Consider the following 20,263-nt stretch of genomic DNA (forward strand, 5'->3'; position numbering starts at 1 on the left):
TGTTTTAAAAAGCAGAGAGAAGTCTTTGAAAATGTATCAAAGGATTCAGTAATGTGATAAAGGAGCAATTAAGAGACAATTGATGTTTTGTTTTAAACAGTGAGAATATAATTGAGACCAAAGTGTTGGGAAAATATATATGAGACAGATGATATCTTTTACTCATAAGGACTATTTATAAATGAATAAAAAGTAAACAACTCGGTGGAAACATTGGTAAAGCAATGAAAAGGCAATTGAAAAATGACGAAAAGGTTATTCACAGAAAAATGATGATGCAAATGCCCCTCCAAAATAGGAGAATTTAACACATGAATATATTTAAAGTTGTAACATATTTGAAAAAATGTTAAAGTCCCATAGTCATAAAAAATGCAAGTTAAAAATTAATATCATTTTTCTCTTGCACATTGGAAAGAATTGAAAAGCATGCTGTGAATCCATGTACAGACATGCATACGGCCCTGGTGGGAGTGCAATTGCACAGCCTCTTTGGGCCATAACTTTAGAATATGTCCCTGAAGTCATGCAGGTTTGTTTGCTTCATCCCAGATATTCCACTTCCATTAATATACTCTGTGAAACCAGCTACAGAAGAGCAAGAGGATGTGTGTGACCACACGTTCCTTGCAGCCTTATTCATGATAGCCCAACAAGGAATGGAAAGATCTGGGAAAATAAACCAAAATGCCCAATGATTTAGTGTTAGTTACAAATTATGCCCATTCAGATCAGATCAGATCAGATCAGTCGTTCAGTCGTGTCTGACTCTTTGCAACCCCATGAATCACAGCACGCCAGGCCTCCCTGTCCATCACCAACTCCCGGAGTTCACTCAGACTCACGTCCATCAAGTCAGTGATGCCATCCAGCCATCTCATCCTCGTCGTCCCCTTCTCCTCTTGCCCCCAATCCCTCCCAGCATCAGAGTCTTTTCCAATGAGTCAACTCTTCGCATGAGGTGGCCAAAGTACTGGAGTTTCAGCTTCAGCATCATTCCCTCCAAAGAAATCCCAGGGCTGATCTCCTTTAGAATGGACTGGTTGGATCTCCTTGCAGTCCAAGGGACTCTCAAGAGTCTTCTCCAACACCACAGTTCAAAAGCATCAGTTCTTCAGCGCTCATTAGTGGAACACAAATGCTGACATTAGACTTTTTTGATGTCATACACATTTATATGGTTAAGCAGAGTAGAGGCACCTCTTACATACACTTGAGTGCCGGAATCTGTAATAGCTCATTTACCTAACATGCGATTAATCAGCAACTCCAGCTATCCACAGCACAGTTAAGAATGGGAAATACTCCATGAAAGAACTCTGAAGTCTAAATAAATTGCATAAAATCCCCAGCATAGAAACTCCCACACTTTTGAAATGGGAGTTTTCCTTTGGAGCATCTTTATTTTTAACCTCAAACATAAGCCTCTTAAGTTTGTTTTTCAAGTTCTCACAAAGTTGAATTAGCAAATTAGAAAAGACCATGGCAAGAGTGTAGACCAGGAAGAGAAGAAACAGGTACTTTGAGAAAACAGACAAGACAGAACAAGAAGGAATCAATATTCTCAAAGCAGCAGATAGCAAGTGAGAAGAAACCTTCTTACTTTTTAACAGTTTAAAAAATATATGTATTTTATGTTGGAGTATAGTTGTGTTACTTTCAGCAATATATCTTATATATATCTTTAAAGTGATACTTGTTTTAATCACTATCATTAGTACTCTCCATGCATATAAATTTACCTAGAAGCTAGTAAAAATGATGTTTCGGGTGTCTTTGCTCTTTTGTTATTATTAGAACAATCTGTAATCTATTTGTGACATCGTAATCATTACACCTTGAAGTAGAGCCCACTGCGAATTTCTCATACTTATCTCTGAATCATCTAACAGGGTGTTTAAAATAGTTCAAGATAATCAAAATGACATTTTACAAAGTGGCTATTATACTGGAAATAAGTGATGGACTCTATAAAATAATGAATTATAGACAAGTATTTGGAAAGCTTGTATCTTCAACTATTTTTTTTTCCCTTTGAAAATGGAAAACTAGTCTAAAATGTCCCTGCTGGACAGAAAATTGTTATAATTCATTGAATGATACTTTCTGCTATGCTATACATTTTTGATGAGGTTTCAAAAATTTTTTAAAGAACATTGTCTATATTTGTTTTTTCTATTTTTGCATGTTAGTAGATCCATGGACAGAGGGAGGAGCCTGGTGGGCTGCAGTCCTTAGGGACACAACTGAGCATCTCAGCGTTAGTGGTCATATTTTTTTCAAAGACCACATTGAGACATAAGAACTAGAATTGCACATTTCAATTCGGTCAAACTGAATATATGGTAAGACTTCTAAGATCAACTTTAAAATTAGGTTGTCTGTTTTACATAGAATATACTGAATTATCACTTCAAAGACCATAATAAGGACTCTTGTTTAACAGAAGAAAAAAATGTGGATTGGTAAATTTACGAACTGGTACAAAAGCTATCTGTTGTTTTCAGTCACCAAGTCGTGTCTGACTCTACAACCCCATGGGCTGCAGCACGCCAGGCTCCTCTGTCCTCCACTATTTCCTGGAGTCAAACTCATGTCCATTGAGCCACTGATGCTATATAACCATCTCATCCTCTGGCGTCCCCTTCTCCTCCTGCCTTCAGCCTTTCGCATCATCAGGGTCTTTTCCAGTGAGTTGGCTCTCTACATCAGGTGGTCAAAGTGTTGGAGCTTCAGCATCAGTCCTTCCAATGAATGCTGCTGCTAAGTCACTTCAGTCGTGTCCGATTCTGTGCGACCCCATAGACGGCAGCCCACTAGGCTCCTCTGTCCCTGGGATTCTCCAGGCAAGAACACTGGAGTGGGTTGCCATTTCCTTCTCCAATGCATGAAAGTGAAAAGTGAAAGTGAAGTCGCTCAGTCGTGCCCAGCTCTTAGCGACCCCGTGGACTGCAGCCTACCAGACTCCTCCATCCATGGGATTTTCCAGGCAAGAGTACTGGAGTGGGGCACCATTGCCTTCTCCATCCTTATCTTTTAGCCACTGCCATTTTGAACTCCGTTGTCCTATTCTAACTACCTAACATTCGCCCCTCAAGAGATGGGAGGCCCAATTCTTTGCGAATAGGGGCGTTGAGGTCTTTCTGACTACTTCCTGCTGAACTGGGATGGCGAGGGGTATTGGGCCTCCCCCTTTTGCTAGTCTCAGGCCTCAGAGTCCTCATAGCGGTGTCCATTTAAGGGTGAGTGGTATTTTCCATGGTAGGCTGTAGTTCTGTATCTTTGTTGAACTGGGACCACATCTTGTAGCTTGTTGACCTTAACTGGAGGTCAGAGCTGCGTGAGCTTTCTGCTGAGCTCGTTTTTCGCTGTCCTGGTCTCCAGCACGATAGGCCTCTTGTCAGTTCCCTTGCACTGGGTTTTCTTTGCATTCTGCGCTGAGTTGGGCTCCTGCTGTTCTTGGCTTCCTCCTTGCAGGGGCTGTGCGGAGGTTGTTTCAGTCAGGTTAAATCCGAGTCAGGGCACCAGAGATGTCAGGCGAGTGTATGGTTTTCGGTTCTTGTCTCGTCACAACGACGGTTTGGAGCAACGGACATTAAAGCCCTCGGTGCATCACAGCTCTTGGGTCTTGAACAAACCGTGTCATAGCTCTTAGACAAATCAGTGTTACAGCTCTATTTTATTTAGAAGATAGCGGGAGAATCCATCCCCGAAGAAGAGAAGAGAGTGGAGGAATGTGCCAGCTTGTGTGCGTGGTGGGGATGGGGGGTGGCGGTGGGTAGAGAGAGAAAGCGAGAGAGAAAGAACCTATGCATGCAGGAGAGAGAGAGTTCCAATGAATATTTCAATGAATATTCAGGGTTTATTTCCTTTAGAATTGATTGGTTTGATCTCCTTGCAGTCCAGTGGACTCTCAAGAGTCTTCTCCAACACCACAGTTTGAAAGCATCAATTCTTTGGCACTCAACCTTCTTTATGGTCCAACTCTCACATCCATACATGACTATTGGAAAAATCATAGCTTTGACTATATGGACCTTTTTTGGCAAAGAGATGTCTCTGCTTTTCAACACACTGTCTAGGTTCCTCATAGCTTTTCTTCTAAGGAAAGCATCTTTTAATTTCATGGCTGCAGTCAAATCCACAGTGATTTTGGAGCCCAAGAAGATAAAAACTGTCATGGTTTTCATTTTTCCCCATCTATTTGCCATGAAGTGATGGGACTGGATGCCATGATCTTAGTTTTTTGAATGTTCAGTTTTAAGCCAGCTTTTGCACTCTCCTCTTTCACCTTCATGAAGAGGCTCTTTAGGGCCTCTTTGTTTTCTGCCATTAGAGAAGTATCATCAGCATGACTGAGGTTGCTGATACTTCTCCCGTAACCTTGATTCCAGCTCGTGATTCATCCAGCCCGGCATGTTTCATGATATACTCTGTGTAGAAGTTAAACAAACAGAGTGACAATATACAGCTTTGACATACTCCTTTCTCAATTTTGAACCAGTCCATTGTTCCATGTCCAGTTCTAACTATTGCTTCTTGACCTGCATACAGGTTTCTCAGGAGGTAGGTCAGGTGGTCTGGTATTCCCGTCTCTTTAAGAATTTTCCACAGTTTGTTGTGATCCATACAGTCAAAGGCTTTCTTGTGTGAATGAAGCAGAAGTAGATGTTTTTCTGGAGTTCCCTTGCTTTCTCCATGATCCAGTGAGTGTTTGCAGTCTGATCTCTGGTCCCCCTGCCTTTTCTGAACCCAGCTTGTACATCTGGAATCTCTTGCTTCATGTATGGTTGAAGCTTAGGTTGAAGGATTTGGAACATTACCTTGCTAGCATGTGAAATAAGTGCAACTGCATGGTAGTGTGAACATTATCTGACACTGCCTTTCTCTGAGATTGGATTAAAAAAATGACCTTTTCCAGTCCTGTGGTCACTGCTGAGTTTTCCAAATTTGCTGGCATATTGAGTGCAGCACTTTCATAGCATCATCTTTTAGGATTTGAAATAGCTCAGCTGGAATTCCGTCACCTCCACTAGCTTTGTTCATAGTAATGCTTCCTAAGGCCCACTTGACTTCCCACTCCAGGATGTCTGGCTGTAGGTGAGCGATTACAACATCATGATTATCTGGGTCCTGAAGATCTTATTTGTATAGTTCTTCTGTGTCCTTGCCACCTCTTTTTAATCTGTTCTGCTTCTGTTAGATCCTTGCTGCTGTTAGATCCTTGCTGTTTCTGTCCTTTATTGTGCCCATCATTGTATGAAATGTTCCCTTGTTATCTCCAGTTTTCTTGAAGAGATCTCTGGTTGTTCCCGTTCTGTTGTTTTCCTCTATTTCTTTACACTGATCACTGAAGAAGGCTTTCTTATCTCTCCTTGCTATTCTCTGGAACTCTGTGTTCAGTTGGGTATTTTTCCCTTTCTCCGTTGCCTTTGACTTCTCTTCCTTTCTCAGCTATTTGTAAGGCCTCCTCAGACAGCCATTTTGCCTTCTTGTGTTTTTTTCCTTTGGGATGGCTTTGGTCACCTGTACAGTGTTACGAACGTCCATCCACAGCTCTTCAGGCACTTTGTCTACCTGGTCTGTCAACTGCGCTGTTTAATCGTAAGGGACTTCATTTAGGTCACACCTGTTTAATCATAAGGGATTTCATTTAGGTCACACCTGTTTAATCATAAGGGATTTCATTTAGGTCACACCTGAATGGTGTAGTGCTTTTCCCTACTTCTTTCAATTTAAGCCTGAATTTTGCCATATGGAGCTCATGATCTGAGCCACAGTCGGCTCCCGGTCCTGTTTTTGCTGACTGTATAGAGCTTCTCCATCTTTGGCTGCAAATAATATAATCAATCTGATTTTAGTACTGACCATCAGGTGATGTCCATGTGTAGAGTCGTCTCTTGTGTTGTTGGAAGAGGGTGTTTGCTATGACCAGTGCGTTTTCTTGGCAAAACTCTGTTAACCTTTGCCCTGCTTTATTTTGTACTTCAAGGCCAAACTTTACTTTTACTCTGGATGTCCCTTGTCTATTGTGTTCCAATTCCCTATGGTGAAAAGGACATCTCTTTTTGGTTTTAGTTCTAGAAGGTCTTGTAAGTCTTCACAGAACCGGTCAGTTTCAGCTTCTTCAGCATTACTGGTGAGGGGGTGTAGACTTGGATCACTGTGATGTTGAACGGTTTACCTTGGAAACAAACCGAGATCATTCTGTCGTTTTTGAGATTGCACCCAAGTACTGAATTTCGGACTCTTTTGTTGACTATGAGGGCTACTCCATTTCTTCTAAGGAATTCTTGCCCACAGTAGTAGGTGTAATGGTCATCTGAATTAAATTGACCCATTCATGTTCATTTTAGTTCACCGATTCCTAAGGTGTTGATGTTCACTCTTGCCATCTCCTGCTTGACCACATCCAGTTTACCTTGATTCATGGACCTGACATTCTAGGTTCCTGTGCAATCCTGTTCTTCACAGCATCGGGCTTTACTTCCACCACCAGACATATCCACAACGGGGCATGGTTTCCACTCTGTCCCAGCCTCTCCATTCTCTCTAGAGCCATTTCTCTGCTCTTCCCCATAGCACATTGGACACCTACTGACCTGGGGCCTCGTCTTCTATTGTCATGTTGTTTTGCCTTTCACACTGTTCATGGGGTTCTTGAGGCAAGAATGCCAAAGCTACAGACACACACTTACCCAGGTAAAAGATGAAAAAATATGCAAAGTTATAAAACATGTCAAGGGTGTGTAATTTCTGTTTTGCTTTCACTAATAGGAGACACTTTCCTTCATTGATGGATTAAGGCATTTCAGTAGCCAAAATTAGTGAACTTGACCCCGGAAGAAATTTCTCCAGCAAAGAAACCTTTATAAATTCATGTTGTCATTACTTTAACAGCTGTCATCTTCTGTCAGAAAAGTTACAATAACTGTGGTCAATGCATAATCTGACATCATCTCAAAACAGAGTTCATATTTCTGATGTTTCAGAGACAGTCCTATGGACATGTTTTACAGACATTCAGAAACATTTTCCAGGTCTCATCCCAAGTTGATTTCTAAAATCAGAAAGCAAATGATTGCATTATTTTAGCTCCTTATAAAGTATCTTCCAATGTATGGTTTACTGTGATATCTCCTGTTCTGAGGGAAAATCAATATAAGGATTGTCAGTTTGTACAGCTTTTCTGAAATTTTGCAGTAACCATAGTTGAAGATGGTCAAGATCATTTATCCTAGGGGCTAAACACATGAGTTTAGTTCCAATGTGCTATCTTTCACCTTAGAAAAGTCTCTTCAGCTATTAGAACCTCAAAAATTAAGGTCTCAGCCCCAAAGTATTGTGTACAGTTTGACTGGGAGCAGCAGAAAGCATCAGCTAGCAGAGGAGCAGTGAATGAGTCTCTTCTCAGTGACCTTCCTTGCTGACGTCAGCAGATGTTTCCTCCAGTCACTGGTTTATATTTAAGGGTCTCTAGGTTTCCAGAAACTAGCAAGGGTACTGACACTTACATTTGTGGAAAGTGGCAAAATCACAGACTCTTGGAAAGTTAGGTAGGTCCAGCCTGCTTAAGAGTTTAGTTCTTAGAAGTCTGCCACTTGGAATCAGAAAACAGGTGTAACAGATGTTTGGTCATCATACATCTTCTCATCAGGTGTCAGGGGTGTCTATATAACATTTCTGAACGTTTACCAGAGGTATGAAAACTGAAGGAATAGGAAAAAGCCTCCAAAGATTGTACCATATTTGTTTTGCTGCTGGAGGGCATCATCATGCTTGCACGCTGGAGGGGACTATTACACGCAAGGTGATCTTTACAGTATATAAGGTGAGCACTTGTGAACTGATTTCTGTGTTCCATATGACTGGGGAAGATAGAATAAATAATTCAAAAATAAAAGGAGGAGAGAAATCTTTTTATAGTAAATAAAAAATAAGCAAAACCCATGTCCATAAGATGAAAATGGTAAAATCGGTAGGTTTAAGAATACAGGGAGTAGAAACTTATATCCAGTAGCACCTACTATTCGTATTTAGGGGTTCCCTGATAGCTCAGACAGTAAAGAATCTGCCTGCAATGCAGGAGATCCAGGTTCGATCTCTGGGTCAGGAAGATTCCCCTGGAGGAGGAAATGGCAACCCACTCCAGTATTCTTGCCTGTATCATCCCCACAGACAGAGGAACCTGGTGGGCTACAGTCCATGGGGTCGAAAGAGTCGGACATGACTGAGCAACTGACACACACACTGTTCATATTTGGAAAAGAAAGGGAAGAAGAGTAGTTTAAGACGTCATTCTTACTTAGACATGTTTACGTCAGACTTTAGAAAGTCATTTCCACAATTTTCAGAGAAAGGAAAAGTACTATTCAACATCTGAATTACTTTCCGGTTGCTGTTATAACATCACCACAAACTTATTGATGTAATGCAACACAAATGTATTCTCTTAGAGTTCTGAAGGTTAGAAGTTCAAAGTGGGTCTCGCAGGGCTGCAGGCAAGGTGTTAGCGGGGCTGCACTCCTGCTGGGGTGTTCCAGGGGAGAGTCTGTCTCCTTGCCTTTGCCAGACTCCTGAGGCCGCTGCATTAATAGTTCAGGGCCCCTCTCTCAGTCTTCAAAGTGCATCACTCCAACTCTGCTTGTAGTGTTTTATCATATTCCCTTTTTCTGAATGGCCTTACTGCCTCCTTCTCATAAGGCTGTGATTACACTGAGCCTGACCAGATAATCTGGGATTACGTCCCCAGCTCAAAATCTCAAATCCCTTTGCCACGAAAGGTAACATATTCACAGGTTTCAGGGTTTAGGACAAGGATATCTTTGAGAATAAGAGATGACTAAATTATTCAACCTATTTTAGCATCTTAAAATCCTAAAGGGAAAAAAATGACTCAATTGGATCAGGAGCCCTTCAAAACTAAAATTTGGAAATAAAAATGAAAAATGTTGTATTAGCTAGGAAAAGTTAAACTGTGCTGCAGTAATACAGAAATACTACATCTCAAGGGCTTACTGCCTAAAAGAGTATTTCTTGCTAATGGGACATCTGTCATAAGTCCCGTACCTGTAGAGCAGCTCCCTTCCCAGCAGTGACCTGGGGATCAGGGCGGTTTCAGCTTATGCCTCCGCCATTGCAGGGTGTGCCGTGGTCACCAGGGCGAGAGGAGAGCTGGGTGGCTGGAGGGGAGCTTTTTACCCCCTGAGCCCAAAGGTGACGCGTGCCACACATTCCTTTGTCATGTGGTGAAGAAGGCAGTCTTCCCCATGTTCGGAATGAAAGAACCAGATACTGATGTGTTAATATCTTAAGTAACTGATATGTTACTGCCTAAGATACTTTCTAGTGAGAAACTCTGTAAAAACAGCATCAGCAGGTTAAAAATTAAAATGAGATGAAGCTATTGAAAATATGAAACATAATCAAAATAAAAACCTGGATTTCTGGTGGAGAGTAATGCTCAGACCAGGGAGAATAGAGCCAGTTCTTCTTGGGTAAGATGTGATCGTTTTAGCAAGTGACAGGGCAAGTTAGGAGAGAACAGAAAAGGGACCAACATTGTTAAGAGGTCCTCCCAGTTCAGCAGTGATAAGAAAGTACCAACATAACTGCTTAGAATGAGTTTTCTGGCTGAGGCGAATCGCAGCCCAGGGTACAAAGAAAACCCAACGATAAGATAACTAAATTGGAAGGACTGATGGTGAAGCTGAAACTCCAATACTTTGGCCACCGGATGTGAAGAACTGACTCATTTGAAAAGACCCTGATGCTGGGAAAGGTTGAAGGCAGGAGGAAAAGGGAACAACAGAGGATGACATGGTTGGATGGCATCACCGACTCAATGGACATGGGTTTGAGTAAACTCTGGGAGATGGTGATGGACAGGGAGGCCTGGCGTGCTGTGGTTCATGGGGTCACAAAGAGTCGGACACAACTGAGCGACTGAACTGAACTGAAACTGTTGGTGGTGATATAAAAACTCACAGAGAACAGATAATGAGCTGAAACACTATACAATCTGCAAAGACTGTCTTGATTATTCACATGAATGAAAACTTAAATTGAATTTTGTACCAGTAAGCTCAATGATGCCCTCTTGAAATCCTCAAATGGACCCTTAAATAGATTGTGAGACCACAGAAGGGAGAGTGATGGTAAGAGGAACAGCATGAACTCGTCAAGAACGTGTCTTTTTGTTCATTTTTTGAGAGTATCCATATGCCAGTAGACTAAGGGCACTGTGATTGTAAGTGGATCTCATCAAGATGTCTGACAAAGTTCCTCATGATATTCCTGTGGAGCAGATAAGGAAGAGTTCTCACTGATCATGTAGTTAAGATTTGTAACAAGTAAGTAACAGGAGAAAGTAAAAATAATAATAATAGTAATCCAAAGAAATAAACTAGAGCTAAATCATGAAAATCCTTATAAGCTATTTTAAGGGATTCAGACCTTTCCTGAGGGCAGTTTGGGTTCAGGAAGTAAGGTTTGCCTCACGGAAGTATCAGTGTCTGCAGTGTAGAGAACAGGCTGAAAGGAACTAATAAGTATCAGTGTCTGCAGTGTAGAGAACAGGCTGAAAGGAACTAATAAGTATCAGTGTCTGCAGTGTAGAGAACAGGCTGAAAGGAACTAATAAGTATCAGTGTCTGCAGTGTAGAGAACAGGCTGAAAGGAGCTAATACTAGAGAGGAGCAGAAGGCAGAGGGCTGGGCTGAACTAAGGGAATTAGAGAGTGAGCAGTTGATGAGTTTAAAGGCCTTAAGTTGGCAGGATGGGCAGGGTTTTTCATTAGTAGAATGTAAGGGCAGAAACACAGCGAAACATGAACGTGGCGGTCTCGAGTGTGACTGAAGTGGCGTGGATGTGGGCGCCACTCTTTGTCAGAGGGACACAGGAAGGACGCACTTGCGTCCTGATGAACCTTAGGTTTCTGAAGGGTAGTAAAATGGGGATGTCTGCAGGCCTGTGGGGAAGCTCTGGAACAGAGGAGGCTCCGGGGTGGAGACCCAGGTTTAGGAGTCACAAGTCTGGAGGTGGTGATCAGAGGTGGAACAGTAGAGACCGTCCAGAGGCAGCCTCTGGACTAGAAGGGAAGCTCCTGGGACCACACTGGGGACAGTGATGCGGAAGGGTTTGAGGGCCCAGAGATGGGTGACGTGGTGGAGACGGGGCAGGGGGGGGTGGGGGGTGACTGCGGTGGGCTGAGGGCTCGGGGCTCGCGCGTGTGCAGTAAGGCGACAGGGCGAACGCAGGTCATCACGGGCCCAGGGAGGGGTGAGGTCATGGGGACAGGGGGACTGCAGCGGGCTGAGGGGCGGGGGCACGGCTCTCCATCCAGGTGCTAATGGAAAGAGTCAGGAGGAGGCAGGGCAGACTAGTAATATGTCAGTGTACTAAACAGACCCAGCCACTTATTTCTCAGAGGCCATTTAACCCAAAATATCATGTTGTCTGTTGAAAACTGCTAAGTTACCTGGATTTCATGCTGGTTACATTGTTTGGAAGCCAGGTGTAGCTGTTTACTCCCTCTACAAGCCACTGGAGCCTGTGGACTTAATATTTTTCAGTGAATTGAAAATATATACACAATTAGATTGAATCAAGTCTTCATTATCTTCCGAGAGACACTGTTGTGTTTTTAAGTCTGCCGGCGGTTCAGTGTTATAACCGATTTTCTGAGTGACTTTTCTGTGAAAACGCTTTAAAATGCAGTTTACTGCTGTCATCAGCCACAGGGGAAGGCTGTGAAATCTCCACTGTTCTAAATTCTGTTCCCCTCCATCTCTCAAGCCTGGACTATATATTTTTTAAACCATTTATCTTCTTGTTGGACTCTTCTGCAGGAGTATACACTGCTAGTGGTCTTATTTGATTACTGGCAACGAGTTCTGACATTTTTTTCTGATACTGAGCATTAAAAGCGGTTCCCTAGGGAGACAGCCTCTGCACTCCAGTGCTGTTATCTTTGATAGACTTCCTGTTATGAGGATAAGCTCCAAAAATAATCAACTTACTTTCTTTAGTGATTCCCCATTTTTGTGAAAGTTCGTCATTTGTAAAGTTGTAGATTTTAGTTTGCCTACCACTAGTTTAAATTTAGCTTCCGAATTTAAGTACCATCTGAATCCTGGGGATTTGGGAATCTTCATGCATCAGTTCAGCAGACACGCATCGAGGATGACTCTGTGGCGTGTACCTGGGTGTGGAGGTGCCAGGGTCTCATCAGAGGCTCTGCACAGAGCTGACGTTACGGCAGAGTCAGACAAGTAAACCTGTGGTTAGCGTTCAGTGAGACACACGGTGAACTGGGCTGCGGTGCACAATCAGCAAAGACTTTTCAAAGGTAACGGTCCTTGATTACGTTTTGAAGAATGAGTGGGATTTAGCTAGATGAAGCAAGTAGGGAAGAAAAAAATCTTGTTTTAAAAAGTACTGTATTTTGTGGAAAGAATCTGAGAGTCTGTGAAATAAATGAAGTGGAAAATGGTGGCAGGGAGAAGGCTTCACTTCAGAATTAATCTCCTCCTAGAGGTATGGCCTCTCTTCTCTCCTTCAGTCCACCATCTAGTCTTGCTTCAGTATTCTCATAAAATCCAGCTCCGCCCATGATACCTTGAGGAAATCTTTAGCGTCTCAACGCTGCCTTTGGATCACGTTCACAGTTGAGAACTAGTCTTCATGGGCTTTGGGCCCCCTGATCCTCTTCAGAAGCCCCAGTGCTCGCCGCCCCTGCGGCCACTGCGCTCTCCCACAGCTCGCTGCCCCTGCAGCCACTGCACTCTCCCACGGCTCGCCGCCCCCTGCAGCCACTGAGCTCTCCCACGGCTGCGTCCTTGTTTAGATTGTTCCTTCTGCTCAGAATAACCTTCGTTTCCTTCCCTGTCCATTCCCTTCAGAAGCCTTTTCATCCTAGAAAGTTAAAATATCTCAAAAAATGATACATCCATGCAGTATAAAGTCATTAAAAATAATCCTGTGGGACGAATAGTATGAAAAGGTTATTTAATATATTAATAGATAAAACAAACAGGATACACTGCAGTATGTTTCATCACAGTTTTAAGAAATGAACATGCAAAACAGGGGACTTCAGTGTATCAACATGATGGGAACAGTCACTGCCTCTGGCTTGTTGGATAATGACTGCTTTTTCCCCCTTTTCAGTCCAGTCTGTATTTTCCATTTTTTTCATAAGAGTATAGGTGGTGCTTTTACAGTAGGGAAGAAAGTGATAGATGGTATTTTCAGCTTTTTTAATAGTGTTTTTTAAACCCTACTCTTTCCTCAAGAGTTTCAACTCATTATTTCCATCTTAGATTCTTCTGTGGTCCATCAATCAGAAATAATATTTACCTTCTCTCTACTACCATTTTGACCTTCTTACATAATAACAAACCATATTCTATATTATGTTTTAATTATGTGCTGCAGGTCCCATAGTAACTAACTGGCATTATGAGCAGAGATGACTACTTGCTGAATGAATGAACGAATGGTTATGGGAATTCAAACAACGACCATTAATTTCTATACAGAACATGAAATCTTACTGGGGAGATGATACACATAGTCAAGAAAAATATAAGTTAGTTTATAAGACACTAAGGGCAATAATTGTCAAGAAGCATATAATGTGGAATGTGGGATGGAGTCAGTGATGGAGGGATTTTTATAAGGTGTCAAAAGAATCCTGTTTGCCAAAATGAGATTCAGGGATTATAGCTGAGATAGGTGCCAGGAGAAAGCACTTTTATTTGGAAACATGCTTCGGTGACATTTGAAGGTCAAAATATGAATGCAGAGTCACAGACTGGAGTCTGTAAAGAGCCCCAGCCCACCCTCCCCAAGCCTGTCCTACTGGCTCCCAGCAAAAATAGAATGTGACTGCAGTAATCTACAAAGCAGATCATCTGCACTGATAACAGGCCATTGACTAGTTTTAATTTACCTGCCTATTGAAATTCTATTTTGCTAGCAATGGTTATTAAAGTGACAAAGAAAAGGACTGCATCTTTTTTTCTTTTTTTTTGGTCCCAACTTGAATCTTATAAGAGCATCTGCTGAAGAGGAAAGAAAATGAACTCAAGGCATCTTTCTGTCTCAAATATTTGATGATACGTTGGAATGCTATTCATGCTTACTATTTTCAGATATCATACAGTAAGAAATACGGCATCTCATATAGCTTTCTCCCCCTACAATTAAAAGTTAGCCTGTGGAGCTGGACGGGTGTCTCTTAGGGATTCAGTCAGAAACCAGACTCCGAGATCCTGATGGTTCTGTCTGCAGACCACATGGGAGGAGGTGGCGAAGAATCGGATGACAGGGCTGAGAATGCTGGCCTCCGGGTAGCCCTGTTGCTTTCTGAATGCAGAGCTGGTTCAGTCAGTCTTCCCTCATCTCCTCTCCGCGTTGGTGTTCTAATAACTTCCCTAGAAGGAATATTACAGACATAACTGCAAAGAGTCTTTGTAAATGGTGCATGAGAAAGAAAGTCCTATTGTGGAAGCTTCCAGTCATAACTGGCTGTGCAAGACACTAGTCCATCATATACATCTTCTTCCTTGCTTCATAACCGAGAGCTGTTAGACTTCAGTTCCCTGTCCTAAGCAAATTAATTCACCAGAATCCTATTTCGCAGCGCCTCCTCCTCCCTGTCTTGGTATTTTGTTTTCATCTCTGTCGCCTTTATTTTGTCTCATTTTAAAATGAAGAGTAGGCTCGGCTTGGCAGCCCTTGACAGCATCCCACGCGCTTTTCTGTGTCTCCTTTTGGAAGCAGGATGTCGACTCTTTGGCTCACAGATGAAGGGAGAGACAAACCTTCGGGACCAGACCAGTTGTGTGACTCGATAAAAACACTGTGAGAATGTTTCTATCTAGATTCTGAATTTAAGCTAAAAGTAGACCTCGGCACCTTAACTCTCTTGGGAGTCTCATAGGCTGATGGGTGCAGCATATGGGAATTTGGGGGGAAACCACACCTTGATGTATTATTTTGTTTTCCCCCACTCTTGGCATGATTACCTTTTTCAAATTCTTTCTCTTCAGCGTACACTAAAGGCTTTCGGGGGACTATCATACATAAACATCAAGTGCAGAAGTCAGGAGCAAAGTAAATGCAAAAGATTAAAAATAGGACTAATTGCTTAATGTAAAGTATGACACTGATATGGTGAATGTACTCCTCTTTCAGCTTCAGTGTTTGCAAAATGTTCATTATTTGTTTAATTATCATTTACTAATACTTTCTCTAGGATGCTTTTTTAAAACTTTTTAATTTTGAGGCCATAACAATATTAAAAGAATTTATTAAATATTTTCAATGGTCTAAAAAAAGTCTGTACTTTTTCAGAAATGCCTTGCTCTCAAGTTGTTTTTGTACTGTTAGTATCTTTTGAAAAATATGAAGTAATAAAAAATATATAAATGATGAGTTATGTTATACCTAGTAGTATAGCAATATCTGGAGAAAGCAATGGCACCCCACTCCAGTACTCTTGCCTGGAAAATCCCATGGATGGAGGATCCTAGTAAGCTGCAGTCCATGGGGTTGCTAAGAGTTGGACACGACTGAGCGACGTCACTTTCACTTTTCACTTTCATGCATTGGAGAAGGAAATGGCAACCCACTCCAGTGTTCTTGCCTGGAGAATCCCAGGGACAGGGGAGCCTGGTGGGCTGCCATCTATGGGGTCTCACAGAGTCGGACATGACTGAAGTGACTTAGCAGCATAGCAATATCTAAGCTATAAGAGTTCTAGTTTTTAGCTTCTTTGGTAAGAATTTGGCATTTTAAGCTCTTAAAGGAAAATAAAGGGTTTTCATTTGGGTATTAATGTAGACACCATTTTTATGAGATAATATCCTTAAAACAGACTACCCCGATTGCTCAACAGTAAAGGAGACACAATACAGGAGATGCAGGTTTGGTCCCCGGGTTGGAAAGATCCCCTGGAAGAGGAAATGGCAACGCACTCCAGGATTTTGCCTGAAAAATCCCAGGGACAGAGGAGCCTGGTAGGCTATAGTCCATTGGGTTGCAAAACAGTCAGACATGACTTAGCGACTAAACAACAATCCTTAAAGTAATACAGAGATAGTTTATTGAATTTTCATTTGACTATTTTACCAAAAAAAAGACCTGTAAGAAAACTTCTTCTTATAAAAGAAACTGTAAGTGACATAAAGACCAGTTAGCTGCTCAGCATTAGAAAAAGTCATTTAAGAGCCACAAAACTCTCCTCCAAGCCTTACTCCTTACTAACAAATACTGGGCAAACACTGATGCTGTTCCTGTGAAAGTGACTGAACAAAATCTCACCAAGATAGTCAAGAAAGCAGAACACTTAACCCTCAGAAGCATTTTCACAGATTAAGGAGAGACAATGTTTTAATACATTTATTTGCTTGGTTTAACTTAAAAATAAATTATTTGACTGTATGGTCCCTTAATTATTTTGAAATCTCATATAAAGACATCCCAAAGTAACATGCTGTCCCAAGTTCTTTATTAAAAATAATGCCATTAACTTTAAAATGATGAAATAGCCTGTAAGTATCTTAAGATGCCCTACATATTTTTAATTATCTTTATGGTGATGTGAAGACAAGAAAAAGCACCAGTTTTGAGGGTACAGTTTGGCGAGTCTCCCCCAGTGTGTGCAGACCGGCTGCCAGCAGAGCAAGCCCATCACCCTGAGGTCTGCTGTGCCCCTTGGGCTCAGCCCCCTCCTCCCGCCCCAGCCTGACAGCTGCTCATCCTGTCTCTCTCTGTAGCTCATCCTTTCCTAGAGCTTCAGGTAAATGAGACTATTTACATATCTGACTCTAGCTCCCAGGGTCAGAATTTTGAAACCTTTTCTCCTCTCTCTGAAGACATTGGTTCAAAGCTGGACTCATGGGAGGAACACATCTTTTCTGCCTTTGGTAACTCTTGAGTCTGGGAGGATTCAGGGTGAGCTCAGAGGAACCATGACTGACAGTCAGGGGGACGCACATCGGAATACCGTCCTTTCTGGCTTCCATGTTAAGGACTCATCCGTGTTAACCTTGATAATGGTCTTGAGTCATCTCTCACCAGTGAAGCCTCCTCCCCTGTTGCCCATGGCCTGTTCCTTCTTCATAGTACACACCACCTAGGAGTTCTGGCATATATTTTTACCAATGCATCTCCAAATATGCACATTCATTTTGGTCCCCTTATCTGTTCCTTCTTACCAGCCCTGTTGTAATTTTTTCGAATTAGTTTCTCAGAAGTCATTATTTTCACAAAAACTCCTCAGTTTGACTCAATTTCCCCTTTGCTTGACAGCTGCTGTCTTCATATGGCTCCTCCAAAGGCTAATAACCTTAAACTTATGTTAATCCAGCTCCTTCAACCCTCCTCCTGTCGTCAAGATTTACTGCTTTTAAAATCGGGCCTCACATCTTTACACACCTTCATAGTTCCAGTGATTCTGCATCCAGATTATTCAAGAGACCCCTGCCTCTATTTTCTCAACTTCTAAAAAACTACTCTCTAAAACCTGTAGTAGCTTTCAGTTGCTGCCAAATTATAAAGACCTTTTGGTTACTCTTGCCTGGAAAATCCCATGGATGGAGGAGCCTGGTAGGCTACAGTCCATGGGGTTGCGAAGTGTCAGACACGACTGAGCGACTTCACTTTCAGTTTTCACTTTCATGCATTGGAGAAGGAGATGGCAACCCACTCCAGTGTTCTTGCCTGGAGAATCCCAGGGACGGGGGAGCCTGGTGGGCTGCCGTCTATGGGGTCACACAGAGTCGGACACGACTGAAGCGACTCAGCAGCAGCAGCAGCAGCAGCAGCATTCCATTTTATGTTACAGTTTGTTTTTCCAGTTTCCAGTTTGATGATATATGGATTATTTCCACTTGGGGGCTGTTATAAACAAAGGTGCTGTGAATATTCATATACGTCTTTGTGTGAATATGTTTTTGCTTTTCTTGGGTAAGTGTCTAGAAATTAAATGACTGGGTTGCATGGAAAAAATTCTGAGAAACTGTCAAACTGTTCCAAGTTCTGTTCTACTTTTGCATGCTCACCAACTATGCAAGGCAGCTGCACTTTACCCCTACAGCAAGTAGCACTGGTTACCATTAGTCTTTTTATCATTTTTCTGGTAGGAATGCAGTGCTATCTCATTATGAGTTTAATTTTTGTTTTACTTTCCTAAGGACTAATGATACTGAGTCTCTTTTCTTGTGCTTATTTGCCATTCATATGTCTTCTGTGAAGCGGCTGTTCAAATCTTTTGCCCATTTTTCTTTAATCAAGCTTTTGTCTTTAAGTTACAAGCGTTTGTTATTTTTTGGAAAGAAATTCCTTTATCAGATAGAAATTTTACAATTTTTTTTCTCTCAGTGTGTGGCCTGCTCTTTGCTTGGTTTTCTTTTCAAGAGATGTTTCTAATTTTAATGAAATCTAGTCCATCAATTTCTGCTTTTATGGATCACGCTTATGGTGGCATATCTAAGAACTCCTTTGTAACCAGAGTTGTGAAGGTTTTCTCCTATGTTTTTCTTTTTAAAAATTTTGCGGTTTAATTCTTGTTTTCAGATCTGAGACGCACACGATTCCTGCCTCTTGTCTGTGCTTTCTCACCCTTTCTCACCCTCCTCCTTGGGTTCTTTACCTGCTTACCTGCCTGTTTCTGGCTCTGCACACCTTCTGGTCAGAACATATCCTGTCATCTTCTGGGGACTCCCAGTTCCAGTCCTATCCCTTCCTGGAGGTCAAAATACAACAGAAATCCCTTTTTAATTGTCTGCCTTTTCCCGTTCCTGTGACTTTTCAGTACCAACAATATTTCCTTAGGTGTCCTATACATAGCTCTTCCAAGCCATCTTTTAGGAAAAAATCTCAAAACATTTTTATTTGCCTGGTGAAATGCAAAGGTTCAGATGTACATAGGGCTTGAAATAACCCTTTAAAATTTTCAGTGAGCAAATGTTTTAACTTGACTAGAACTCAGTGCGAAGTTCAGAAAACCCGATTATGCTGATTTGATAGCACTGAGAGACTGATTCAGTTGACCCTGTGTGTGAGGATAAGATTGAGAGATGTTCTTTCCCAGCTTACGTCACACATAGTTTTTGTGTCTGGATAATTGCCCTGGCAAGTCTGCAGTCCCTTAGCGAGGCTCTCTTCAAGGCTACAGCGTTTCAGGGTGCCCCGTCTTCTTGTCTGCACCCACCCTGCCCTCTAGCCCTCTGCTGTCTCTCCGACAGCATGGCTTGTTACTGATAAGCTCCTTGAGGACAGAACCTATTTCTTCCTGATGCTGCACAGAACTTGCCACATATTTGGTGCCAGGAAATGCTTGCTGCATTAGTCATCTGCCCCTTTAACATTCCAAGATAACAAATCATATCATCTCCCTTTATGCTAACATCCTAAAAATCCCTATGCACAGAAATTCTGCTGTTTCATCTGTTAAATAATTTGGACCCACTTTCTCCAGTCTTGTCTTAGTTTTCTCAATAACACAGTCAACTAAAATGTTTACCCACTGACTGGCACTCTCTGGTACACCATTGGCATTTTATTAAACCACATAGATACTTCTGAGTTTTTAGTAAATAATGTCCTTTCTTTGAGTGTGGCCTTTATCTTTATGCCACATATCCTTTGGACCAGGAAGACTTTATCTTTGAATCATCTTCCTGAACCATTATTAGTTCAGCATGCTGCTACTGCTGCTGCTGCTGCCAACTCACTTCAGTCATGTCAGACTTTGTGCAACCCCATAGACGGCAGCCCATCAGGCTCCCCCATCCCTGGGATTCTCCAGGCAAGAACACTGGAGTGGGTTGCCATTTCCTTCTCCAATGCATGAAAGTGAAAAGTGAAAGTGAAGTCGCTCAGTCGTGCCCAACTCTTAGCGACCCCATGGACTGCAGCCTACCAGGGTCCTCCATCCATGGGACTCTCCAGGCAAGAGTGCTGCAGTGGGTTGCCAGTGCCTTCTCCAAGTTCAGCATGAGAGGAATTCTTTTTGTTATTGCTGGAGAGAACTTTGGTATGGCAAATTTTGCAGAAAAAAATTTGGGGATATTGGTATAAAAATAAACATCTACTCTTCCATGAGAAAAAAGAACAAAATTATTTTTAGTATATAAAATTCAGTTTTAAAGAAAATATTCTTTGAAAACATAGCTGCCACTTAGTATATTCTTTGATAATCTGACATAAATATAATCAAGAATATGGGTAATAAAACCTTTATAGAATAGCT

At 41.9% G+C, this 20,263-nt stretch overlaps 1 protein-coding gene across 5 annotated transcripts in view; it reads left to right on the forward strand.

Moving 5' to 3' along the window:
* The window catches only part of FER (FER tyrosine kinase), a 456,972-nt gene that overhangs the window by 407,797 nt on the left and 28,912 nt on the right, over positions 1-20,263 (forward strand). Inside the window, exon 17 of one of the 5 annotated variants that reach the window (XM_070794113.1) lies at positions 1-11,162. This exon is cut by the window's left edge and continues 27,387 nt beyond it. The exons of the other annotated variants lie outside the window; for them this stretch is intronic. The gene's annotated coding sequence lies outside the window, so the exon portion shown is untranslated. Of the gene's footprint in view, positions 11,163-20,263 lie in introns of those variants that run through there. 5 annotated transcript variants of the gene reach the window in all.

This window comes from Bos indicus, chromosome 7, assembly GCF_029378745.1.
Source record: "Bos indicus isolate NIAB-ARS_2022 breed Sahiwal x Tharparkar chromosome 7, NIAB-ARS_B.indTharparkar_mat_pri_1.0, whole genome shotgun sequence".
Classification (NCBI taxonomy): domain Eukaryota; kingdom Metazoa; phylum Chordata; class Mammalia; order Artiodactyla; family Bovidae; genus Bos; species Bos indicus.